General features: G+C 47.4%; 1 protein-coding gene and 1 pseudogene across 2 annotated transcripts in view; one reads left to right on the top strand and one right to left on the bottom strand.

Moving 5' to 3' along the window:
- LOC144275303 (uncharacterized) overlaps window positions 1-27175 on the top strand; it is a 97394-nt gene that overhangs the window by 29823 nt on the left and 40396 nt on the right. The gene's annotated exons all lie outside the window — the stretch shown is intronic.
- On the bottom strand, window positions 149-26332 carry LOC144275304 (uncharacterized; annotated as a pseudogene). Its single transcript, XR_013348008.1, has 5 exons — window positions 26158-26332; window positions 24926-25098; window positions 13928-14128; window positions 6173-6286; window positions 149-5847 (listed from the first exon to the last, which is right to left on the bottom strand). The product of XR_013348008.1 is annotated as an uncharacterized LOC144275304 (transcript).

Raw genomic sequence — 27175 nt, 5'->3', positions numbered from 1 at the left:
GTTGCCTGATCTATAGATTATATATTAATTGTATTGATTACTTAAGAAATTCCCAGTTAACACACTGAGGTTTGGTAGGTTCTAGTCCTGAGATCAAACCCAGTATTATTAAAATTATTTAGTTGCAACTCACCACTTAGGAAAAGCCTTTGGAATTTGCAATAGTTTTATTAATAGAGTTAGCAAAGTTACAAACACTCCAGCCAATCAAGGTAGATAGGGATAATACAGAATGCACATAGTCATACCATCCCTTTTAGAACAACCCCAAAGATCTGTCATTATTTTTCTCAGCATCATCCACTCAATCATCATAATCATTTTCCTTGTCACCATCATCAGTGGTCATCATCCTGGCATCTTCCAAGACCTACATCTCTCAAAGCACAAAGACCAGGATACAATTTTTAATAATGCCTAATGCATATTCAGTAGGGATTTTAGCCCATTTTCCTTATCTGTATTTCTTCACCTTACTAATGTAGAGGTGGCCTTCTCCCATAGGAAACTAACCCTGTTACCTAAAGTTCATTAGCATACACATCCATTAGTTACCATAACATTCTCGTGGTCAGACATTTGCTTATGTTCCTAACTTAAAATATCCCAGACTTGTATAAACCAGTATTTTGTGTTTCCTGTCGGCAGTTTGGGCATTACAGCAATCTGTCTTGTGCTATATTATGTTTGAGGGTTACTCCTGATTAACTACTTTTGCTAAAGCTTTTGGGGCATCCTTACAGCCCTCAGAGTAAGGGTCAGTTTATTGACTCTCGACGCTAGGCCTAGCAGCCCTGAGAGCAAGGGCAACCCTATTGACTCTGGCCATTGGGCCTTATGGCCCTGAGAATGAGGGCAAGTCTACAGACTCTGACCATTAGGTGTCATGGCCCCGAGTCAAGAGCAGTCCTGAGGACTTATTCATGGGATGGGGTGCACTCACCACACACTGGATGGGGTACCCCCCACCCAATCACAGGCTCCATGCATTATTGCCTTAACTTATACCTATGCCTTACCTACAGAATACACCTACCCCTGCACTCAAGGGAGCTTGTGGACAAAGGAAAGGAGATGCAGGAAAGGATCCTGGACATCATGCAGAAGCAACCACCTCTGCTGGAAAACGCTGTGGAGCTATGTTCACATCCAGCACCTCAACCAAGCCATCCTGCAGCCTGTGGAGAACACAGGACACTGGGAGTCCCCTTTTCCTCCCACAAATTCTATCCTCCAAGAAAAGGAGAACAGTTTCCACCTACACATTTTTGTGAGCTCATCAGCACAGCCATGTGTGCGCTCAGGAGTCTGGGCACGTTTCTCCACAGGTCCATTGGTCTGAAGTTTCCACTGCATTATGTTAACTCAATAGAGGTTTCATCACGTTCAATTCAGCTTAAAAAAAATTGCTGCGGTACATTTCCCCTTCTCCCACATAACATTAATTATTAATCTTTACACAAACACACTACATTCATTTCTTCTTACAGAACATTCATTTTCTACAACTACAGTCTGACATTCTTGGAGCACAACACATCTGACTCCATGTCCTGGACTACTTGAGGCATCTGGCACAGGTCCCCTCTCTGGCTGTTCAGAACAGAGAAATTCTCTCCCCCTCTGTTTCCCAGCCATCAGTGAGGATCTCCCCCTGGCTTTCACAGATGTTCAGCAAAACTCAGCAATCACCTATGACAAGAGGTAGATACTGCTCAGTGGCCTCCAACCTTGTTAGGAGGTTCCTCCTCCTTCCCTTCAGTCTACCAGACCCCTATTTCACTGCAGCTAATCAGACTGTGGTTAAACAGCTCCTTTAACCTGTCCAAGTGCCCAGGGCAATGATTTATAAACCAGGGATTCAGATGCTTCCCCAGAATGAAAGGAGCGTGAGGCAAAAAAGGGTTGGTTGCCAGGTAATATTCAAAGTAAAATTACTAAAATAATGAAACAATTATCAAAACTGATAATTAGGAGAAACAATAAATAGATGGAATTGTTAATTAATTGCTCCTCAGGGGGCTGGTTCAGGAAAAGCAAAGAAAACATGGAATTATTGATCATCGTTATTAATGCATTCAGGAAGTAACCACATAAAAATTTACCCAGGCTTCTTTTTCCTGTGCATAAGGGATGTCCCAAAATAAACAATTCAACTTGATATTAAAACCTTTAACCTAAAAATAAATTCGGATGAAACTAGATAGGTTGATAAGGCAATACAATTGAAAGGAGTATCAACTTCATAAAAGCTAGCAAAGCTATTATTACATCTTTTATTTTTTATTAAAGGTAATACCATACATCTATGGGTGACACTGTATTGTTCAAATATAGAAAAAGAACTATCACAAAGTACCCTGCTTTTGTTATTTAAAATGGGCAAAGGTAAAATAGGAACTAATGAAGTTCCCACCCCAAGACTGGAATGAAGCTAGTCTGGAGTGTAAAATAGGAACACGTGAGACAACTCTGTAGTTAAAAACACACACAACATAGTTAAAATTATTTTAGAAGTAAGAGTATTCTAAAGCCACACAAGTAAAGATTAAAGTATGAATCTGAAGTTACAAGATAGCTTTGGTCACACACACACACACACACTGTAATATCCCAAGGGAGACAGATCTGAGGAGATTTCTTTCACTGGCAGGTAATTCTCACTCACACGTGCAAAGGCAGCCCAGCTGGAGGGCATGAGTGTAAGGGTTTGTTTACATTGGCACTTGGTCAGCAAAACTTCTGTTGTTCAGGGGTGTTAGAAAAACACCCTCCCCCGAATGACAAAAGTTTTACTGACAAAAAGTACCGGTGTGAACAGCGCTACGCTGCATGCCTCTTAGCAGCCTGGCAGTAGCAGCACAGCCGTGTCGCTAAGAGCCTCATAGTGTAGCCATAACCCAAGATACAGGCCAGAGCAGAACAGTGATTAACAAAGTTGCTAGATCTCAGTAGCACTTGAAGTTAGGAATTGAGTTGAAACAAGACAACAAAAGAAAATTAACCATCAAGCAATGGATTTCCACAAAGCTGGGATAACACAGTAAGCACAGCGGAGATTTAGTTATGTCCTTGCCAAACCAAAGCTTTGAAGGGTAGCTCTTTTAGGCAGCAAGGCAGATAATTAATAAGACAATTAAAGTCAGCTCAGCACTACATAGACAAGGTGTGAACAGTAACTGGCGGTTACAAGTGCAAGCAGGCAGTTTAAATCAGAACCACATCAGTTTCAGTTAAAAAGTTGTCACATTCAAATGCTAGAACTTCATCCGGTGATGTTCTTAGGAGGATTTTCTTCACTGTTTTGGGTGGACTCAGGCGGCTTCTGAACACACTTACTGGACCAGGCCCCACCGCATCTACCTTCCCTGGTTTGTCAACCACAAACAGAGATAGGTTCCTATGCCCCTGGGAGGGGTGAGGTTTAGCACACATCCCTCTGGTCATCATCTCCCATTGGCTAGCTTAGGCAGTGCCCTATGTAGCATGCTGGCTTTTGTGAATCTCATTCTACGGCACCTATCTCTCATTTATTGTAGAGTGGGAGCTGGTGCTGCTAACTCAGGCTTTGTTGATCCTGGTGTTGTTCCTGTGATTTGCTAGGTGCCAAAAAATTTAGTTTCTGCAATACTGAGTGTCACAGCGCCTAAGTCCCTCGGTGGATACCAACCTAAAATACTATCAAGAGTTAATGCAAAGTCACAGCATATAAGATAGGGATGAGTCTAGGTATATAAGACCAAATTTCAATAGATAACCTGAATGGAAGCATCTGGAAAATTATAATAAAATACCATCACAACATGGAAGTCTCATCTCAGATTCTCGTTCTCCACAGCTTTGCTCCAGGAAGGTTATTTCATTTTCTGCTTTATAACTACACCATGTCCTCATTACGTGGCCACTCCTGTCAGGCCAGGCCTGGCCTGACCCTCTGAGATTTGTGGGAATTGGCAAAGGTGTTATTCACTTGGCCCTTCCCCAGCCAGGACAATTCTTGGTTTTGTGATCTCTGGATTCTCTTATGTGTCATGAGGTCTGAGCTGTGCCGAAAGCCTTTCCCACAGTCAGGGCATTTATAAGGTGACTCTGCAACGGAGGTTCTCTGATGTGATTGAAAGTGTGAGATATGACTGAAGCCGTTCCCAGTCAATAAACTCGTAGGGTCTTTCTCCACTGTGGATTCTCTTATGTTTAATAAGGACTGAGCTCACAGTGAAGCTTTTCTATATTCTGGGCATTAAAAGGGTTTCTCCCCTGTGTGGAGTCTCTGGTGAGCAACAAGGACTGACCTCTGACAGAAGTTTTTCCTGCAGTCAGGGCAGTTACAGGGTTTCTCTCCAGTGTGGATTCTCTGATGCGATAGGAGGCCTGAGAGCCAACTGAAGCTTTTCCCACACTCAGCACATTTGTAGGGTTTTTCTCCCATGTGGATTCTCTGATGTTCAATACGGACTAAGCTGTGATGGAAGCTTTTTCCGCAATTGGGGCAGTTATAGGGTCACTCTCCTGTGTGGGTTCTCTGATGTGATAGAAGCTGTGAATTCTGACTGAAGCTTTTCCCACAGTCAGTATACTCATAGGGACTTTCTCAACTGTGGATTCTCCTATGTTTAGTAAGGGTTGAGCTCACAGTGAAGCTTTTCCCACATTCTGGGCATTGAAAGGGTTTCTCCCCTGTGTGGACTCTCTGGTGAGTAACAAGGACTGACCTCTGACGGAAGCTTTTCCCGCAGTCAGAGCAGTTATAGGGTTTCTCTCCTGTGTGGATTCTCTGATGTGATAGGAGGCGTGAGATCCGACTGAAGCTTTTCCCACACTCATTGCACTTGTAGGGTTTCTCTCCCGTGTGGATACTCTGATGTTGAGTAAGAGTCGAGTTGTGACTGAAGCTTTTCCCACAGTCAGGGCAGTTATAGGGTTTCTCTCCTGTGTGAATTCTCTGATGTGTTAGGAAATGTGAGATGTGACTGAAGCTTTTCCCACACTCTTTGCATTTGTAGGGTTTCTCTCCCGTGTGGATTCTCTGATGTTGAATAAGGGTTGAGCTTTCACTGAAGCTTTTCCCACAGTCGGGGCAGTTATAGGGTTTCTCTCCTGTGTGGGTTCTCTGATGTGACAGAAGGTGAGAGAACCGACTGAAGCTTTTCCCGCACTCATTGCATTTGTAGGGTTTCTCTCCCGTGTGGATTCTCTGATGTTCAATAAGGACTGATCTATGACGGAAACTTTTCCCGCAATCGGGGCAGTTATAGGGTCTCTCTCCTGTGTGGGTTCTCTGATGTGACAGAAGCTGTGAATTCTCACTGAAGCTTTTCTCACATATGAAGCATTCATAGGGTCGCTCTCCCGTGTGGATTCTCTGATGTTTAACAAGATGGAACCTCTGACGAAAGCTTTTCCCACACTCTAGACACTCATAGGGTCTCTCTCCCGTGTGGACTGTATGATGTTTACTAAGGGCTGAGGTTTGTCTGAAGCTTTTCCCACAGTCGAGACACTTGTAGGGTCTCTCCCCTGTGTGGATTCTCTGGTGTCTAATAAGGGCTGATCTGTATTGGAAGCTTCTCCTACAGTCACCACACGTGTAGGATCTCTCTCCAGTGGGGATTCTCTGTTGAACAGTTTCTTTGATTTTCCTGATTCCTCTAGATTTACCCTGTCTCTCCTCTGAGTTGTTTCCTTGCTCTGTCTCTGGCCTGCTCTGACCCTCATGGGCTTCTTCCTCCTCATGACTCTGGGAAACATCCCCTTCGGCTCTTTCCAATACTGTCCCCTGTGGTTCCACTCGCTCATGACCTTCCTGCTCAGGATTCTCCTCCTCAGTCTCACTCACCGTTCCATCACCTGCTGGGACGGAGAGAGAATCCAGACAGGAATCAGTCCCTGGGCCAGGGGGAGGGTGGGGGGGATGGGAACCTCAGAAAGGGGAACAGAAAAGGAGAGAACAAACCAAAGTAACTGTTGAGGAGATTAAAAAAAAATCAGGGGCTGAATCCTATCTACTCTCCCTCCAAGAAGAGAGAGGAGGGGACCCATCCTTCCTCCACATCCTCTGAATATAGATGAAGGCAGGGCTAAAGGGTCAGACATACTTGATAAAAATTCATGATTGATGTTTGCCAGGAGGATAGAAAACTTGGTTTCTGAATCGGTTTTGCACAATCCTCACCTGTGTGGGTGTTTCTTGGGATCTCTCTTTCCTTGTATCCATGGAGACCAGGGAGCCACAGCTCCTCTCCTTGCTCTAGCCAGGAGATGACGTCAGGTTTGAAAATCAGAAATCCTGCTTGTGGGGCAAAGAAACTTGTTCATTAAGGTCAGTTCTGTTACTCCTCCCAGATCCAGAATCTAAGCAGGAAAGTGCAGAGAGGCTCCCTGCTATCCTTTCCCCTCCCCTCCAGGGTCTGGGCTATAAACCATACAAGATCTGATCTGGAGCAAGGGTTCACCACCTCTGCCTAGGAAACTGCCCTAACTTATTCCCCTGGGGAGCCTAGCAGAGTTGCTACCCTCTCTACCTATCTGAGATACAACCTCTCTCCCATCACTGACAACTACTCTCCTGTCACAGCTACCCCTCCCCAATACAAGACAGAACACAAAGATGTTGGTGCACCAACTCGCCAACCTCATGAGGAGGGCTAATATTCTGGGGTGTATTAACAGGAGCGTTGTATGTAAGACAGAGGACATAATTGGCCTGTTCTACTCAGCACTGAGGAGGGCTCAGTATGAGTACTGTGTCCGATTCTGAGCACCACACTCTAGAAAAGATGTGGACAAACTGGAGGGAGTCCAGAGGAGAGCAACAAAAATGATAAAAGATTTAGAAAATATGAGTTATAAGGAAAGGTTAAAAAACATGTACATGTTTAGTCTTGAGAAAAAAAGACTGACATTCTTCAAATTTATTAAGGGCTGATAAAAAGAGGATGGTGATGAACTGAGGTAAGACAAGAAGTAATAGATTTAACTTGCAGCAAGGGAGATTTAGGTCAGATATTAGGGAAAAAACTTTCTAACTAGAAGGGTAGTTTAGCTCTGGAATAGGCTTCCAAGGGAGGTTGTGCAATCCCCATTGCTGGAGGCTTTTAAAAAATGGTTGGATAAACATGTCAGGGATAATTTAGGTTTACTTGGTCCTGACTCACTTCTTGAGGTCCCTTGCAGCCCTAAATATCTATGATTCTATATTCGTTAGACTGGGAGCTCTTTCATCTGGAGACTGCGCTTTACTAGGTGTCCCCATGCAGTACCTTGCATAATGGGGCAGTGGTCCCTGACTAGTCCAATCCCCTGTGCTGAGGCAGGATCAAATAAACCTACTCCATCTCTAACAGGTGTTTGTCCACCCTGTTCTTAAAAACGTTCAGTGACAGGGATTCTAGAACCTGTTCTCAGTGGTAGCAGATGACAGAACAAGGAGTAATGGTCTCAAGTTGCAGTGGGGGAGGTTTAGGTTGGATATTAGGAAAAACTTTTTCACTAGGAGGGTGGTGAAGCACTGGAATGGGTTACCTAGGGAGGTGGTGGAATCTCCTTCCTCAGAGGTTTTAAGGTCAGGCTTGACAAAGCCCTGGCTGGGATGATTTAGTTGGGGATTAGGTCCTGCTTTGAGCAGGAGGTTGGACTAGATGACCTCCTGAGGTCCCTTCCAACCCTGATATTCTATGATTCTATGAACCTGCCTTGATAACTGTTCTAGTGCTTAAATATCCTTACAGTTAGAGAGTTTTTTTCCTAATATCCAACCTAAATCTTGTTTGCTGCACATTAAGCCGATTGCTTCTTCTGCTATCTTCAGTGCACACAGAGAACAACCGATCTCCATCCTTTTTACAACACCCTGTAACATGTTTGAAGACTGTTATAAAGTCTCCCTTCAGTCCTTTTTTCTCACAACTAACATCCCTACTTATTGTAACCTTTTCTCATAGCTCATGTTTTCTAAATCTTTTATCACTTTTGTCACTCTCCTCCACACTCTGTCCTATTTGTCCACATCTTTCTTAAAGTGTGGTGTTTAAACCTGGACACAGAATGCCATCTGAGGCCACAGCAGTGCCAAGTAGACAAAAGATAACTACCTTCTGTGTCTTACACACATCATCTCTGTTTAGACACACCAGAATTATATTAACCTGTTTCGCAAGTAGGCAGGAGCAGCGCATGGAGCCACGTGCTTTCCCCCCCTGCCCCCACGGGGCCGCAGGATTGTGCTGGCTGCTTCTGTGAGTGGCGTGGGGCCGGAGCAGGCAGGGACCCTACCACCAACCGGGAGATGCCTGAGGTAAGTGCCACCTGGCAGAAGCCCGCACCCCAACCCCCAGCCCTGAGCCCCCTCCCAGAACCAGCACCCCATATCCCCTCCTGCACCTGAACCCCCTCCCACACCCCAACCCCCTGCCCCAGCCGTAACCCCCCCATCTGGAGCTGACACCCCATAACCCCTCCCACACCCCAATACTCTGCCCCAGCCTTGAGCTCTATCCTGTACCCAAACTCCCTCCCACAGCTTGCACCCTTCAACCCCTCCTGCATCCCAACCCCCTGCCTCAAGCTCAGCCCAGAGCCCCCTCCCACCCTCAGAAACCCTCGACCTCAGCCCAGAGCCCACACCCCTCCCAAACCCCTTTCCCAGACCAGTGAAAGTGAGTGAGGGTGGGGAAGAGTGAGCGACGGAGGGAGGGGAGGATGGAGTGAGTGCAGGATGGAGTGAGTGTGGCGGGGCTTTGGAGAAGGGGCAGGGCCTCGGGGAAGGCGTGGGGTAGATCCTGTGTCGCACTTAAATTCAAAAAGTGATCTTTTGTGTAAAAAGGTTGGAGACCACTGAGCTAGACTATATTCCCTAGATTGCATACGATAATATCATGTGGGATTGTGTCAAATCTTTACTGAAATCAAGCTAAATCGTGTCTAGTGCTACTTCCCTATGCACTAGGAGAGTAACCTTGTCAAAGAAATAAATTAGTTTGTTTTAGCTTGATTTGTACTGGACAGATCTATGCTAGCTCCTCCTTATAACCCTGCTTCCTCCGGTATCTATCCAGGTATCAAAGTTCAGCTGCCTTGTCAATAATTCTGTGGGTCCTCTTTGTTCCCCTTTTAAAAATAGGAAGTCAGTTTCACTTTCTCCAGTCCACTGGGACCTAACCTGTTCTCCATGAGTTCTCAAAAATAATTGCTAATGTTTTCTGCGATTGCCTCAGCTAGTTCCTTAAGTGTCCTAGGGTAAATATGGTCAGGCCCTGCCAACTTGAATACCTCTAACTTTACTAAACATTCTTCAGCTTATTCTTTCCCTATTCTAAATTGTGTTTCTTCCTCCTTCTTGTTAATACTAGTAATGTTAAGCATCTGATCATAATTATCTTTACTGAAAACTGAAGCAAAATAGGCATTAAAAAGCTCAGCCTTGTTGATGGTATTCATTGTTAGCTCTCCTTCCCTGCTACCTAGTGGGCCTACACTTTCCTTCATCTTTTTCTTGTTCCTAACGTGGTTATAGAACCTCTTCTTATTTCCTTTCATGTCTGTTGCTATGTGCAACTAATTTTGTGCCACAGCCTCTCTCATTTTTTCCTCAATGTGCTTCTCCTGTTCTTTCATAATCATCCTTAGTGATTTATCCATTTTTCCACTTTTTGTTGGATTGCTTTTTGATTTTCAGGTCAGTAAAAAAGCTGCAGATTCAGCCACATTGGCCTCTTACTGTTCTTCCTATCTTTCATGTGCATTGGGGGTCTTCCTTGTTGTGCCTTAAATATTCTCTCTCAGATACTACCAGCTCTTCTTAACTCCTTCTTCCCCTTAGATATTCTTCCTCTGGGACCATACCTACTACTTCTCTAAGTTTGTTAAAGTCTGCTTTTCTGAAGTCACAGATTTGCTGCTTGGCTTGGACTGAGCATGCTCACATGGACTAAGCATGCTCAGTAATATTTACTGAAGCTGCTGCCCTCACTCTGCCCTGCTCGCTATCAGCAGTCTCTGCACTCCTGCCTTTACTTAGATGCAGAAATTTAGATGCTCTAGCCAAACAAATCCCACCCATAATCTCCCAGGTGGTCAGTTGAGCACACCACTTAAACTCAGTGCTTGAATCCTATTTACATTAAGTTAAAGGCGTTCTTATGTTCTTGGTGAATAGGGATGGTCTGTTTAAATGGGGCTTGAGTCCCCAGACAAGGCTAACCGGTTTCCGAACTATCATATAGACTTGCAAACAGATTCATAGATGTTGAAGCCAGAAGCGAGTATTATGATCAAGTTTGATCTCCTGTATAAAATATAGACGACAGCAGGGGTTCTCACAACAATTTTTTGGTGACCTCAGGGTGCAGCCACCAACTCTTGCTGGTGGCCGCACTGACACTTTTTCCTAAACTACCTAATTAACTTTAGAAAAAACAAATAAATATGCACATATATAAATCCAAATAATTGTAATTTATGTATGTAGGGGTTTTTTGCAGACTAATATAAAATAATGCTGTGAAAAGTGATATTTTTATGTTTAATATCACTTTTCACAGCACATTACTCGCTAGAGGGGAAGCTGTGAAAAGTGATATTAACAAATATACACGTATAGCCTCCCAGCTAGCTAGTTAAGTCTGCTGTGAAAAGTGATACTTGCATGTTTGTTAATTTCATTTTTTTCAGGGAAAATTAAGCCCTAGATGAGGGTGTGGGGGGAAGGAAGCAGGGGCCAGGGGCAATGCAGGGATGGATGAGAGGCTGGGGGAGACTGCGTGGGCCAAGTGCAATGGGGAAGGGTGTTGAGCCACACCTCTGAATGGCTGGATCTGGGGGTCAGCGCCCAAAGCCCCATGACCAGAGCCATAGCCAGAGTTGGAGCCTAGGGGTTGCGCGGCTGGATCCAAGTCAGCACCTGCTGCTACATGGCCAGAATTGCGGGTCAGCACCCAAAGCACTGTGGCTGGAGCCTGGGGCTGGAGCCAGGAGCTGCACTGCCAGAGCTGGGTGTGGCACCCACCACCACATGGCCGGAGCCAGGGGTCAGCACCCAAAGCCATGCTGCTGGAGGCTGGAGCTGCCACTGGAACGTGCTGCCCAACCACCCCAGGGCTAAAGGCCAAGCTCCACCGCCTTCACTTGCTCCTCCAGTGTTGTGCCCCACCTGTCTGCAGAGGTGGTGCAGGGTGTCACATCCAGGAACAACAGGGAGGGAGGGAGGGTGGGATAGGTGCCGCTGCTTTGACCCCCTCCCCTCCATCACCACCCAGGAAACTGTCATGGCTGCATGAAAAGTGACTGGTGGCCATATCTGAGAAACACTGGACTAGAGAACCTCACCCAGAGATTCCGAATCAAGCCCATATCTTGTTGTTAAGCCAGACTCTATTTCTCAGAGCGAGACATCCCTGGCTTGATTTAAAGACTCCAAGTGATGCACAGTACACCACAACTCTAGGTAATTTCTCCAATACTTCACTCACTTCAACATTTGCACCTTCTGACTGGCCCGAATTTGTCAAGCTCCAGGTTCCAGCCACTGGATTTCATTCTGACTTTGTCTGCTAGATTAAAAAGCCCTCTGCTGTCAAACATTTTCTCCCCATATAGGTATCTTTGGGCTCTGTTCAATACACCTCTTAACCTTCTCCTGGATTGTCAAGGTTCCTTCCCCACTCTGAACTCTAGGGTACAGATGTGGGGACCTGCATGAAAACCTCCTAAGCTTACTTTTACCAGCTTAGGTTAAAACTTCCCCAAGGTACAAACTATTTTACCTTTTGCCCTTGGACTTTCATTGCCACCACCAAACGTCTAACCGGTATATTATTAGGAAAGAGTCAGTTTGGAAACGTCTTTCCCCCCAAAAATCCTCCCAAAAGTTACCCACCCCCTTTCTCGGGAAGGTTTAATAAAAATCCCCACCAATTTGCATAGGTGACCACAGACCCAAACCCTTGGATCTTAAGAACAATGAAAAAGCATTCAGTTTTCTTACAAGAAGACTTTTTAATAGAAATCAAAATCTTGGAGACCTAAACTCCACCCAATAAGGTTTTTGTTATTTCCCGTGGCGGTATGAAGCCACCGTAGCGCAGCATGGTCGGTTTGCAGGTGGAAACGCCGTCCCCAAACATACGGGCATAGCTTTTCCAGACCATAGACAATGGCGTAACATTCTTTTTCACTGACTGACCAGTTGCTTTCCCTCTCAGCTTCTTGCTGAGAAACACTATAGGGTGGAATTCTTGATCCAGTCCTTCCTGAATTAAAACTTCTCCCACACCACGCTCGGATGCATCTGTGGTTACTAGGAACGGTTTGTCAAAGTCTGGGGCCCTTAGTACAAGGTCAAACATCAGTGTCGCTTTAAGCTGGTTAAAGGCCTTCTGACACTCTTCGGTCTACTGACCTTTTTGGTTAGATCTGTCAGTGGGGCGGCAATTTGGCTGTATTGCAGTACAAATCGTCTGTAATAACCGGCCAAGCCTAAGAAGGGTTGAACCTGTTTCTTTGATTTTGGGACAGGCCACTTTTGGATAGCATCCACTTTGGCCTGTAGGGGGTTGATAGTTCCTTGACCCACCTGGTGTCCAAGATAAGTCACTCTGTTTAGGCCTATTTGACACTTCTTAGCCTTAACAGTTAGTCCTGCCTCCCTTATGCGCTTGAAGACATTTTTTTAAGATGTTCCAGGTGTTCTGCCCAGGAATCCAAAAATATGGCCACATCGTCAAGGTAGGCGACTGCATATTCTCCTAATCCCGCTACGAGACCATCTACAAGTCTTTGGAAGGTGGCGGGTGCATTCCGCAGCCCGAAAGGGAGTACATTAAATTCATACAGCCCGAGATGTGTGGTGAAGGCTGACCTTTCCTTGGCGGATTCATCTAGCGGTACCTGCCAGTACCCCTTGGTTAAGTCCAAGGTAGAGATGAACTGGGCCCATCCCAGTTTCTCTAATAGTTCATCCGTGCGTGGCATTGGATGGTTGTTGGGGCGAGTTACAGCATTTAGCTTACGGTAGTCCATGCAAAAACGTATCTCCCCATCTGGTTTGGGAACTAGAACCACTGGAGATGCCCATGCACTGCCAGAGAGGTGGATTACACCCATCTGTAACGTATCCTGGATCTCCCGTTCTATAGCAGTTTTAGCTTGAGGAGACACCCGGTAACATTGGTGTCACGGAGTCCCTGGGCGATGCTCTGGAACTGCTCCCCATGAAGCCAGTCAGGATTCTGGGGCAGTCGCCTTTCTGTGAGCAGCCTGTCTGCAGACACACAGCTCACCCGGCTTCCACTTTCCTGGGTCTGACCTTGGAGCATTCAGCATCCTCTGCCCCTCCATGCGCTTCCTACAGCGAGTCCGCTCAGGCGGGGCTCCTGGGGAGGCCAGAGGGTCCTGTACCCCAACTTCACAGACAGACGTGACTCTCAGCCAGCCAGTAAAACAGAGGTTTATTAAACGACAGGAACATGGTCTAAAACAGAGCTTGTAGGTGCAGAGAACAGGACCCCTCAGCTGGGTCCATTTTGGGGGGCAGTGAGCCAGACAACCACGTCTGCCCTTCACTCCATGTCCCAGCCAGCCCCAAACTGAAACTCCCTCCAGCCCCTCCTCCCCTGGGCTTTGTTCCTTTCCCGGGCCAGGAGGTCACCTGATTCCTTTGTTCTCCAACCCTTTAGCTCTCACCTTGCAGGGGGGAAGGGCCCAGGCCATCAGTTGCCAGGAAACAGGGTGTCGGCCATTCTCTGTGTCCAGACCCCTGCACACACCTGCCCTCTAGGGCTCTGCAATGATCATACACCCTTACCCCACCCCCTAAATACTTAAGAACTGCATAGGGGAAACTGAGGCACCCCCACACTATTCAGAGGAAACATTAAGAACAGTCTCACTTCGTCACACCGGTAAGGCTGGACTTTAACTGGGTGAGCATTACCTGTGTCAATGGAGTGGTATGCACGTTCAGTCAGTCCTGGGGTGGCTGAGAACGTTGGCACGTAGATAGTGCACAGCTCCTGGATCTGCTGTCGCTGCATACGCCCAAGAGTCATGGAGAGGTTCACCTCTTCCATGCCACCAGCACTTTTCCCTTCGTAGTAGACGCCTTCAGGCCACTCAGCGTCATCTCCTCCCTGGGCTGTAAACTGACAAACCTTTAATTCTCTGGAATAAAAGGGCTTTAGAGAATTGATATGGTATACCGTAGGCTTTCGGTTGGAGGTGGGGAATGCTATGAGATAATTAACAGCTCCCAGGTGCTCCTGGACCATGTTAAAGAAGTTAAAGAAGTATGGGCTGGATGAATGGACTATAAGGTGGATAGAAAGCTGGCTAGATTGTCGAGCTCAACAGGTAGTGATCAATGGCTCCATGTCTAGTTGGCATCCGGTATCAAGTGGAATGCCCCAGGGGTCGGTCCTGGGGCCGGTTTTGTTCAATATCTTCATAAATGATCTGGAGGATGGTGTGGATTACACCCTCAGCAAGTTTGCAGACGACACTAAACTGGGAGGAGTGGTAGATACGCTGGAGGGTAGGGATAGGATACAGAGGGACCTAGACAAATTGGAGGATTGGGCCAAAAGAAATCTGATGAGGTTCAACAAGGACAAGTACTGAGTCCTGCACTTAGGACGGAAGAATCCAATGCACCGCTACAGACTAGGGACCGAATGGCTAGGCAGCAGTTCTGCAGAAAAGGACCTAGGGGTTACAGTGGACGGCAAGTTGGATATGAGTCAACAGTGTGCCCTTGTTGCCAAGATGGGCAATGGCATTTTGGGGTGTATAAGTAGGGGCATTGCCAGCAGATCGAGGGACGTGATCGTTCCCCTCTATTCGACATTGGTGAGGCCTCATCTGGAGTACTGTGTCCAGTTTTGGGCCCCACACTACAAGAAGGATGTGGAAAAATTGGAGAGAGTCCAGCGGAGGGCAACAAAAATGATTAGGGGATTGGAACACATGACTTATGAGGAGAGCCTGAGGGAACTGGGATGTTTAGTCTTCAGAAGAGAAGAATGAGGGGGGATTTGATAGCTGCCTTCAACTACCTGAAAGGGGGTTCCAAAGAGGATGGATCTAGACTGTTCTCAGTGGTAGCAGATGACAGAACAAGCAGTAATGGTCTCAAGTTGCAGTGGGGGAGATTTAGGTTGGATATTAGGAAAAACTTTTTCACTAGGAGGGTGGTGAAACACTGGAATGCGTTACCTAGGGAGGTGGTGGAATCTCCTTCCCCAGAAGGTCAGGCTTGACAAAGCCCTGGCTGGGATGATTTAGTCGGGGATGGGTCCTGCTTTGAGCAGGGGGTTGGACTGGATGACCTCTTGAGGTCCCTTCCAACCCTGATATTCTATAATTCTATGAATGGCTCTTCCCACGAGGCTTCCATTTTATGGGCCTGGAGTGTCTTTAAGACCATGACCTGGTCCCCTACTTTGAAGGAACGCTCTCTGGCATGTTTATCATACCAGGCTTTTTACTCTTTTTGAGCATCCTGTAGGTTTTCTTTAGCAAGGGCTAGAGAGGTTCGGAGGGTGTTTTGTAGGTTAGTTACAAAGTCCAGAATGTTAGTTCCTGGAGAAGGTGTAAATCCATTGCTGCTTCACCAACTGTAACGGCCCCTTAACCTCGCGGCCATATACAAGTTCAAATGGTGAAAACCCTAAACTGGGATGCGGTACAGCTCTGTAGGCAAAGACCAACTGCTGCAACACTAGGTCCCAATCATTGGAGTGCTCATTTACGAATTTACGTATCATGGCCCCTAAAGATCCATTAAACTTCTCCACCATGCCATTTGTTTGGTGGTGGTAAGGAGTGGCAACCAAGTGATTTACCCCATGAGCTTCCCAAAGGCTTTGCATAGTTCCTGCCAGGAAATTAGTCCCTGCATCTATGAGGATGTTGGAGGGCCAACCTACCCTGGCAAAAATGTCTGCTAGTCCCTGGCACACGCTTTTAGCCCTGGTGTTGTTTAGAGCTACTGCTTCCAGCCATCGGGTAGCAAAATCCATAAAAGTCAGTATATACTGCTTTCCTCTGGGTGTCTTTTTCGGAAAAGGACCCAGAATATCCACAGCTACTCGCTGAAATGGAACTTCAATGATGGGGAGTGGCTGGAGGGGGGCTTTCACCTGGTCTTGGGGTTTTCCCACTTTTTGGCATACCTCACAAGACCGGACATAGGTAGAAACATCCTTGCCCATTCCCTCCCAGTGGAATGACCTCCCCAAATGGCCTTTGGTCCTGTTCACCCCAGCATGGCCACTAGGATGATCGTGGGCCAAGCTCAAGAGCTTGACCCGGTACTTAGTTGGAACTACCAACTGTCTCTGAGGATGCCAGTCTTCCTGGTGTCCACCAGAAAGAGTTTCCTTGTATAAAAGTCCTCTTTCTGCAACAAACCTGGATCAGTCAGAAGAGATGAGAGGTGGTGGGTTGTTCTGTGCCGCCGTCCAAGCTCTCTGGAGGCTTTCCTCTACTTCCTGTTTGGTCTGGAACTGTTCCCTTGATGCTGGAGACATCAGTTCCTCATTGGATTGTGGACCCAGGCTTGGTCCCTCTGGAAGCGATGTAGGGGATGGAGCTGTTTCCGTTGACTGTGAACCGCTCTCCGCTGGTGCGCTATGTTGGGATTCAGGCTCCGGCTGAGCCTCTTGTGTAGGGTTATCAGCTGCTGCCAGTTCAGGTTCGGTGGGGCCCTCTGGTGTTGGGGTTGCAAGTACTGGATTCAGTGCTGGCAAGGGGTCTGGTGCTAGTTGTTCCGCTGGTTCCGGTTCTGGCTCTGTCTGGGTCTCTGGGACTGGATCCACTACTGCTGTTGCAGACATTGGCCTGGTGTCCGAGTCCATCATCTCTGACTGGGTCCTGGTAGAAGTTTCCGGAACAGAGCTAGGCCTCACGATTTGTTTAGCCTGGCTGCGGGTGACCATTCCCACCCTCTTGGCTTGCTTCACATGATTGGCCAAGTCTTCCCCCAACAGCATGGGGATGGGATAATCATCATAGACTGCAAAAGTCCACATTCCTGACCAGCCCTTGTACTGGACAGGCAACTTGGCTGTAGGCAAATTGAAAGAGTTGGACTTGAAGTGTTGAATGCTCACTTGGATCTCTGGGTTGATTAAATTGGGGTCCACTAAGGAAGCATGGATAGCCGACACTTGTGCTCCGGTGTCCCTCTACGCGGTGACCTTCTTCCCGCCCACACTCACAGTTTCCCTCCGCTCTGAGGGTATCTGGGAGGTATCTGGGCCTGAGGACCTCTGGTGTGATTCCGGTGCAATGAACTGTAATCTGTTGGGGTTCTTGGGGCAGATGGCCTTTACATGCCCTGGCTCGTTACATTTAAAACATCGTCCAGCTGATGGGTCACTGGGGCGAGGGGGTTTGCTGGAGAACGGTGTGGCAGGACGATAAGGTGGCTGGAGGGTTCCTTGGGGGGTAGGTGGGACCTTGGGCTGCCCCAGGTAGTAGGGTGTGGTCTGAGGTTGTCCTTTCTGGTATCTGCTCCAGCTCTGACCAGTTTTTTTCTTCTCTGCCACCTCCACCCATTTGGCTCCAATCTCCCCCGCCTCGATTACAGTTTTGGGCTTCCCATCTAGGATGTATCTTTCTATTTCCTCAGGAACACCCTCTAAGAATGCTCCATTTGCATTAGGAAGGGCAAATCTTCTGGAGATTTAACACTTGCTCCCGATATCCAGGCATCCCAACGTTTCACAATGTGGTAGGCATGTCGAGTAAATGACACGTCTGGTTTCCACCTTAGGGCTCTGAACCGCTGACGGGAACGCTCGGGTGTTAGCCCCATTCTGACTCTCGCCTTGGTTTTAAACAGTTCGTACTGGTTCATGTGTTCCTTAGGCATTTCAGCCGCCACCTCAGCTAAGGGTCCACTGAGCTGCGGCCTGAGCTCTACCATGTATTGGTCTGTAGAGATGCTGTACCCAAGGCAGGCCCTTTCGAAGTTTTCTAAGAAGGCCTCAGTATCATCGCCTGCCTTGTAGGTGGGGAACTTTCTGGGATGGGAAGGGGTACCTGGAGAAGGATTGCTAGGGTTTATTGGTATATTCTGCTGAGCCTTTGCCTTCTCTATCTCCAGTGCATGCTTCCTCTCTTTTTCCTTCTCCTCCTCCACATGCTTCCTCTCTTTTTCCTTCTCCTCCATTTCTTTGGCCCTTCCCTCCATTCCCATCTGCATGAGTTCTATCTGTCTTTCATGTTCCTTTTGTTTTTCCTCAGCCTCTAATCTAGCTAATTCCAGCTTTTGTTGAACCGTGGAGTCTGTCATCCTAACCGCTCTGTTTTTAACTAACTTTACACCCGAGAGTTAGAAAGAAAAGAAAACAAACAAACAAAAAACTTGGCTTGTAAAATTTTGCTGTGCTGTCTGGATACCTTTGTTCTCGGATAGCGATTGTCAGCCTACAAAGAAATCCTTAAAAAAAAACCCTAACACTTTTGTCTCCAGGCAAATAGGCAGAAAACCCTTCTAGTTGCTCTTAGGTAAAAAAAACAAAACAAAAACTTCTTCAGGTCTGTGAAGACGGGTGAATTTCCCTGCAGGAGGTTAACTACCCTGCCTTTAAGGTAGAGAAACCTGCAGCTCACAAAAGACAAAAAATTCTCTTTTGTCTCTGCTCTGGCCCCAAAGTAGAGAGAAAAAAACTCTAACTGCTTTCAGTTTAAAACCTGCTCTCCAGCAGCCCAAAGGAAAAAAAATATTTCCTTTTCAAATCTGTGCTTCTGGTTCAAAAAATCTGAACTTGATCTCAAAATGATTTCAAGTTAATCCCACCACTCTGCCACCATGTCAAGGTTCCTTCCCCACTCTGAACGCTATGGTACAGATGTGGGGACCTGCATGAAAACCTCCTAAGCTTACTTTTACCAGCTTAGGTTAAAGCTTCCCCAAGGTACAAACTATTTTACCTTTTGCCCTTGGACTTTATCCCTGCCACCACCAAACGTCTAACCGGTACATTATTAAGAAAGAGTCCATTTGGAAACGTCTTTCCCCCCCAAAATCCTCCCAAAAGTTACCGCCCCCTTTCTGGGGAAGGTTTAATAAAAATCCTCACCAATTTGCATTGGTGACCACAGACCAAAACCCTTAGATCTTAAGAACAATGAAAAAGCAATCAGACTCTTAAAAGAAGAATTTTAATAGAAGTAGAAAGAATCACCTCTGTAAAATCAGGATGGTAAATATCTTACAGGGTAATTAGATTCAAAACATAGAGAATCCCTGTAGCAAAACCTTAAATTACAAAAAGACACAAAAACAGGAATATCTATTCCATTCAGCACAGCTTATTTTCTCAGCCATTTAAAGAAATCAGAATCTAACGCATATCTAGCTAGATTACTTACTAAGTTCTCAGACTCCATTCCTGTTCTGTCCCTGGCAAAAGCATCACACACACAGATAGAGAGAGGCTTTGTTTCTCCCTCCCCCCAGCTTTTGAAAGTATCTTGTCCCCTCATTGGTCATTTTGGTCAGGTGCCAGCAAGGTTATCCTAGCTTCTTAACCCTTTACAGGTGAAAGGGTTTTTCCTCTGGCCAGGAGGGATTTTAAAGGTGTTTACCCTTCCCTTTATATTTATGACATGGATAAACTAAATAGGCAGAGCTCCTTTAGTCGCTCACTCTAAGGCAGATTTTCTAGACCTCGAATCATTCTTGTGGCACTTTTGTAAGCCCCTTTCCAATTTGTCAACATTCTTCTTGAAGTGTGGACACCAGAACTGGATACACTGTCCACTAATAGTTTCCTAATGCCTGAAACAGAAGTAAAGCCAGGTTGGCTGGCTCATCGGGGATAAAGGCTAAAGGCCAGGCTTCTTTCACTCAGGCTGGTAAACCATACACTTTGAAGTGAGGGTGAAGGCTATGTCACTCAAGTGCTAATAGTCCTTCAAATCCTTCCCACGTCTCCCTGTGCTCATAAGGACAGAGAGTCCTCCCCCGATTCAGTGAAAAAGAATCACAGGGCATCGCAGCTCCCTGCCGTGCTAAGAACCATGGGATGAGTCCCCAGAAATTATAGAGACATACACAAGTTGAGTGCAGCACCAGTGAAGACACTGTAACTTGCACAGGGCTTGCAGGGTGGCTGCTCACAGCCCAGCTAGGCTAACTCCAGTGCTTAGACCCAGGTGTCGATCTAGGGTAACCAGATGTCCTGATTTTATAGGGACAGTCCCGATTTTTGGGTCTTTTTCTTAAATAGGCTCCTATTACACCCCACCCCATCCCGATTTTTCACATTTGCTGTCTGGTCACTCTATGTTGATCACCCAAGTTAAATCTGCACTGAAGACATATCCTGAGTTTCTCTCAGGCAATGTCTATTCCCACACACAGTCAGTCACCTCCTGGACTGGACACAGGCACCAGAAACACCAAACCCCCCTCATCCCCAGCCCTGTCAGGCTGCTCCCTACTTCAGGCACAAACCAGAACTGTCCCTTTAGGAAGGATTGCTGAGCTTCACTTCACTTCAGTTACCCCGTGAACCACAGACCCAGAGAGGCAGAGGAGATGCTCTATTCCCATCTGGGCTCAAACGCAGATACACCGTCCTGCTAATCTATGAAGCAGCAGTTACCATCATGCTCCATCCCCAGAAACTCATGAAAACTCTACCCAAGCAAGAGGCCAAGGAGCACAAAGATGTATTAGCTACAGCAGGGTGGAGAAAGCTGGTGCTGGGTTACAGACGAGCAAAAAGAGACTTCAGAACAAAGAATTTTTGTACCCCTTACACCGCTGCTGCTGCTGCAGGAGGACGAGATTATTAGTGACAGAAGTACAGTGAAACTCAGATTGAAATCACGGTCCACTGTGTTATCAGTGTACTTATGTGGCCCCTCACACCACAGTAACTGAGCACCCCACAGTATTTAAAGTAATTATCCTCAGACCTCTGTGACACAGGGATGAGCTATAATAAATATCGTACAGATAGGCAACTGTGGCAGACAGTTCAAGTGACATACACAAGCCACACAGAAAGTCTGTGGCAATCAGAGCAAGAAATTAAACCCAGGTCTTTGGAGTTTGCTGTCAGAGCCCTAACCACTGGCCCATCCTCGCTCTCAAAATAGGCATCAGACATCCACGTAGTGAGAGACAGGCCCTACCCAAAACAGCTGTCAATCTAAAAAGACAAAACAGACAGGGAGTGGATTTTTTTCTCCATTTCACAGAGAGGAAAAGAAGGACTAGAAAAATAAAGCTGGGACTTCTAAAGGGTCCCAGACACCGAAGGAAAAAGATTGGATATCTAGGGCCCCTTTGAAAACCGCAGACTGTGATTCACAAGAGGTCAAACAGGGAGGCTGTGGAAGAGCCTGGAATTGAATCCAGGCCCCTGAGTCACAGAGCAGAGCCTGGAACACAAGAGCCCTCCTCGCTTTTTTCTACTAAAGTGACCTACCCCACACAATACTTCCAGACCATAAATTATGTCATTAACCCTCACTGAGCCCCAGAACCCAGCCCCTCTCACTACCAGGAACCATCACTTCACAGAGAACAACCACAGCCAGGAAGAGACCCCAGGAACAACACCCTCCTTCCAGGAGTTTGGCACATTGGCACAAGAGGGAGCCCTTAGTGAAGGCACTAACAACAGCCAGACCCAGACCCATGACACTGGACCAGGGGTTCTCAATAAATTTTTGGTAGCCTCAGAGTGTGACCACCCACTCTTGCTGGTGGCCGCACTCACAATTTTTCCTAAAATGCTTAATTAACTTTAGGAAAAACAAACAAATATGCACAGGCACATGTCCAAATCATTGTAATTTATTTATATAAGAGGTTTTTTTTGCAGACAATAATAAAAATATACAGTTCTCTATTCTTTACTGGACCAAAACAGAACAGAAACACAAATAAGGTGCTTTTCACGTTCTTGTCTTTTTTGTTGTTGTTTCTTTTGGTTGCTTTTTTAAAAGACTTATTAGCTAGTGAGTCTGCTGCTGTGAAAAATGATAATTGTATGTTAACATCACTTTTCACGGCCTCCCAGCTAACTACTAACTCTGCTGTGAAAAGTGATATTAAAAAACAAATAGAAATATCCCTTTTCACAGCAGATTTACTCAGCCCTGGCAAGCCCAGGGACAAATTAAGTCCTGGATGGGGAAGTCGGTAGGGAGATGCCAGGGGCAACGGGGTGGGGGGTGAGTCCAGGGGATGGCATCTGAAGCCCCAGGACTTAAGTCTGACCCCAGTGCCTATGGGAAGGTGGGGAACTCACTGGCTGCCTGCTCCTCCAGCGTTTGTGTCTCCAGAGAGGTAACTGGGGCCGGGGGGAGTGGCAGCACTGCTTTGCTTCACCCTCCCAATCACCACCATAAGAACATAAGAAGGGCCAGACTGGGTCAGAGCAAAGGTCCATCCAGCCCAGTATCCTGTCTGCCGACAGCGGCCAGGGCCAGGTGCCCAGAGGGAGTGAACCTACCAGATAATGATCAAGTGATTTCTCTCCTGCCATCCATCTCCACCCTCTGACAAACAGAGGCTAGGGACACCATTCCTTACCCATCCTGGCTAATGGCCATTAATGGACTTAACCTCCATGAATTTATCCAGTTCTCTTTTAAACCCTGTTATAGTCCTAGCCTTCACAACCTCCTCAGGCAAGGAGTTCCACAGGTTGACTGTGCGCTGTGTGAAGAAGAACTTCCTTTTATTTGTTTTAAACTTGTTGCCCATTAATTTCATTTGGTGGCTGCTAGTTCTTATATTATGGGAACAAGTAACTAACTTTTCCTTATTCACTTTCTCCACGCCACTCATGATTTTATAGACCTTGATCATATCCCCCCTTAGTGTCCTCTTCCAAGCAGAAAAGTCCTAGCCTCTTTAATCTCTCCTCATATGGGACCCGTTCCAAACCCCTAATCGTTTTAGTTGCCCTTTTCTGAACCTTTTCTAATGCCAGTATATCTTTTTTGAGATGAGGAGACCACATCTGTACGCAGTATTCAAGATGTGGGCGTACCATGGACTTATATAAGGGCAACAAGATATTCTCCACCTTATTCTCTATCCCTTTTTAATGATTCCTAACATCCTGTGTGCTTTTTTTGACTGCTGCTGCACACTGCATGGACGTCTTCAGAGAACTATCCACAATGACTCCAAGATCTCTTTCCTGATTAGTTGTAGCTAAATTAGCCCTCATCATATTGTATGTATAGTTGGGGTTATTTTTTCCAATGTGCATTACTTTACGTTTATCCACATTAAATTTAATTTCCCGTTTTGTTGCCCAATCACTTAGTTTTGTGAGATCTTTTTGAGGTTCTTCACAGTCTGCTTTGGTCTTAACTATCTTGAGCAGTTCAGTATCATCTGCAAACTTTGCCACCTCACTGTTTACCCCTTTCTCCAGATCATTTATGAATAAGTTGAATAGGATTGGTCCTACAACTGACCCTTGGGGCACACCACCAGTTACCCCTCTCCACTCTGAAAATTTACCATTTATTCCTACCTTTTGTTCCCTGTCTTTTAACCAGTTCTCAATCCATGAAAGGATCTTCCATCTTAGCCCATGACAACATAATTCACGTAAGAGACTTTGGTGAGGGACCTTGTCAAAGGCTTTCTGGAAATCTAAGTACACTATGTCCACTGGATCCCCCTTGTCCACGTTTGTTGACCCCTTCAAACAACTCTAATAGATTAGTAAGACATGATTTCCCTTTACAGAAACCATGTTGACTTTTGTGCAACAATTTATGTTCTTCTACATGTCTGACAATTTTATTCTTTACTATTGTTTCAATTAATTTGCCCGGTACTGACATTAGACTTACTGGTCTGTAATTGCCAGGATCACCTCTAGAGCCCTTTTAAAATATTGGCATTACATTAGCTATCTTCCAGTCATTGGGTACAGTAGCTGATTTAAAGGACAGGTTACAAACCATAGTTAATAGTTCCGTAATTTCACATTTGAGTTCTTTCAGAACTCTTGGGTGAATGCCATTTGGTCCCGGTGACTTGTTACAGTTAAGTTTATCAATTAATTCCAAAACCTCCTCTAGTGACACTTCAATCTGTGACAATTCCTCAAATTTGTCACCTTCAAAAGACAGCCCAGGTTTGGGAATCTCCCTAACATCCTCAGCCGTGAAGACTGAAGCAAAGAATTCATTTAGTTTCTCCGCAATGACTTTGTCATCTTTAAGTGCTCCTTTTGTATCTCAATCGTCCAGGGGCCTCACTGGTTGTTTAGCAGGCTTCCTGCTTCTGATGTACTTAAAAAACATTTCGTTATTACCAAGAGGCTATGGCTGCACTAGAAACACTATATATGCAGTTGTAGTGTGTCTAGTGAAGACACACTATGCCGATGGGAGAGCGCTTTCCCAGTGGCATAATTACTCCACCTCCAATAGAGGCAGAAGCTATGTTGGCGTAAGAGCATCTCCCACCGACATAGCACCGGTGTGGATAGCACTTAGGTCAGCGTAACTTGCGTTGCTCAGGGGCTGTCTTTTTCACACACCCTGAGTGATGTAAGTTATATTGACTTAAGCGATAGCGTAGACCTGCTGTAAGTGTATTTGAAAATCTGGCCACTGGGGACTGAGGCAGTCCTAAGGTGAGATGGCAGAGGGCTCAGAGACCCCAGAAGTTGGAATTTGCCTTGGGAAGGGGGAGTAGACAGTGAATTTGTCTCACTTGAAAACCTTGGTTATGGGAAGAGTAGCACCATCATTATGTCCCTGAAACTTCTGTTCTGTGGGAGGGGATGTGAAAGGCACAGTCTTTCACACACAGGAGCTAGGGACTGATCCTCCTGATATCTGGGGGACCAATGAAGAATCCTGCACAGAAACCAGCCCCAGTGCTTTAGAGACAGCTGCAGCTTCTACTTCCCAAGGGGCTATGCATCCTTACCCAGCAAGGTCACAGTCTCATAATTCTCCTGCATGACGTCCCTGTAGAGGGCTCTCTGACCCGGGTCCAGCAGAGCCCATTCCTCCTCAGAGAAATACACAGCCACTTCCTCGAAGGTCACCAGCTCCGCTGCAGTCATTTCCCTTCCGTGTCTCTGGAGGGCATGGGACAACCTGGAGCAAAACGTGGGTGTTATTCTGCAGCCTGTCAGCATGAGGAGGGTGATGGGGAAGGTTTCAGTTCCCCCCAGTCCTTTCCCTACTGACAGACATTCCAGACTCCGCCATTCTGGGAAAATACTTGAGCCAAGATATTTAAAAAAAAACCCTGACATTAGATCCCAAATCCCTGTCCAGTTCTCTGGGATTCAAATTGCTGAGCCAGCAAACTGTAGCTTATGAAAGTGATGTGTGCTTATGTTCAAGAGAAAGGTGCTAAAATGTAATTAGAACAGAGGTTTGAGGACCTAAATTTAGGCTTGACAATAATGAGACCTGGTAAATTGTGGGCAAAGTGAAGGGAGACAGCCCAGAAGCTGGTTCTTCATCCAACTTTCAGAAATAAATTCACCTCAGAGAGAGACTGTCCACTGCAAAGATCAACATAGGAACTGCCAGAGTGGGTAGAAGCGAGGTTCATCTAGTAACTGAACATGTTATAAGCATCTGAAAAAGGCCTTTTAGATTAAAGTTGTGCACCCAACAGCGTCACTGTGAGCTCCAGCTGTCATGAAAGAGCAGAATCCAAGGAGCCGCTTTGAAGGATCCCCGTGACACTGTCCCCAGGCCCAGGGGAGCACATTCCCCCAGCAGCGCGGGGACCAGGCAGAGGCAGGAACTGGCTTTTCCTCTCCCTGCTCCTCACCTTCTCCCCAGGAAAGTCAATCTGCCCCGGGGTACTGCAGGGAATGGGGCTGGGCAGGGCTGAGACCTCCCTCCCCACTGATTGCTCCTGCTGCCCCTGCCAGTCTGTTCCCCATCTCCCTCCTGCCCCCCTCCCCTCCTCTCGGGCTGGGAGACTCGGTCCCTGGTCCGGGGCCTTCGCTCTCCCGGCGCTGGCTCGGCTCCTGCAGGCGCTCAGGGGGTCAGAGCCGGGGGGGGTCAGGGAGGGCAGCAGCTCCGGGACTCGCAGACCCCCGCCCCCCCGGGAGCAGAGCTGGGGCGAGGAGGGGCCGTTGGTGCAGAGTCACTTTCCTGCCCGGCCCCGGCCCTTCCCCCGGGTCTCCCCCTCACCTGCAGGCTCCGGCTCAGGGGCTGGTGTCGGCAGAGCCCGGGGCTGCCCCAGGAGCTGGTTCCAGCCCCCGGAGAAAGTCCCCCCGGCTGGGCCCCGAGGGGCGCTAGGGCAGGGCTCTCCCCGCACAGACCCCGCTGGGCAGCAACTGATAAGTCCGGTTCCGGGATCGCAATAGATGGAGGCGGCGGCGGCGGCAGCAGCAGCAGCAGCTTCTGACCCAGGAAGTTCAACCCCGAGCCCGCAGGGCAAAGAGACGGAGCAGCCGCCTCCCTCCCTTAGTTGTAGCCAGAGCCCGGCAGCGACTGCAGCTAACGAGCCCCCTGCCGTAGCGACCGTGCGGACACAGGAGCGGCTGAGCCGGCTGCCCCACAGGTGCGGGAACTAGACCCCACCGCTGTCCGCGTGGCTCCGGCAGCCCTGCGCCGCCCTCGCTCCCGCCTGATTCTGCTGCCTGCTCACTGCAGGCCGGGGATCAAAACGGCGCAAAGGCGTCAAATCCAGGGCGGGATGGATGGGGCAGGGTCTGAGAAGGGGTGGAAATTGACTAGCCCGGGGGGTCAAGCAGCTAGAGGCAGGTTTAGGATAGGGGCTGAAGGGCAAAATTGGGGGAGGAGCGAGGGGCAGGGCCAGATTAATCTTTTGTGCGCCCCGCGGCAAACATATTTGTGGGCCCCCCTGGAGGCAATAGAGCATGGCAAGGGGAAGTCAGTCCCCGGAGTGAGAGGCTGGCCAGCGGCAATGGGGCATGGCAGAGTTAGCCCTGCTCCGCCCAGTGTGAGGACACTGTTCACAGACCAGCAGTTGACCCGGCCCTGTGCTGCCAGCGTGCCCCCTGAACCATGGGGGTGGACCCATGCTGTGCCACACAACCCCAAACGCTCCCCAACTCCCTATGCCCAGAGGCCTCCCCCCCACATAAATGCACAGCACCCTCCACACCATCACCCCCCCCAGCGCACCCTCACCCCAACCACAACTGCCCAGCAATACACACTGACACCCCACTTCTTAGCGCTC

The sequence above is a fragment of the Eretmochelys imbricata genome, chromosome 14 (assembly GCF_965152235.1).
Source record: "Eretmochelys imbricata isolate rEreImb1 chromosome 14, rEreImb1.hap1, whole genome shotgun sequence".
Classification (NCBI taxonomy): domain Eukaryota; kingdom Metazoa; phylum Chordata; order Testudines; family Cheloniidae; genus Eretmochelys; species Eretmochelys imbricata.
This window is presented reverse-complemented; position numbering and strand designations above follow the sequence as displayed.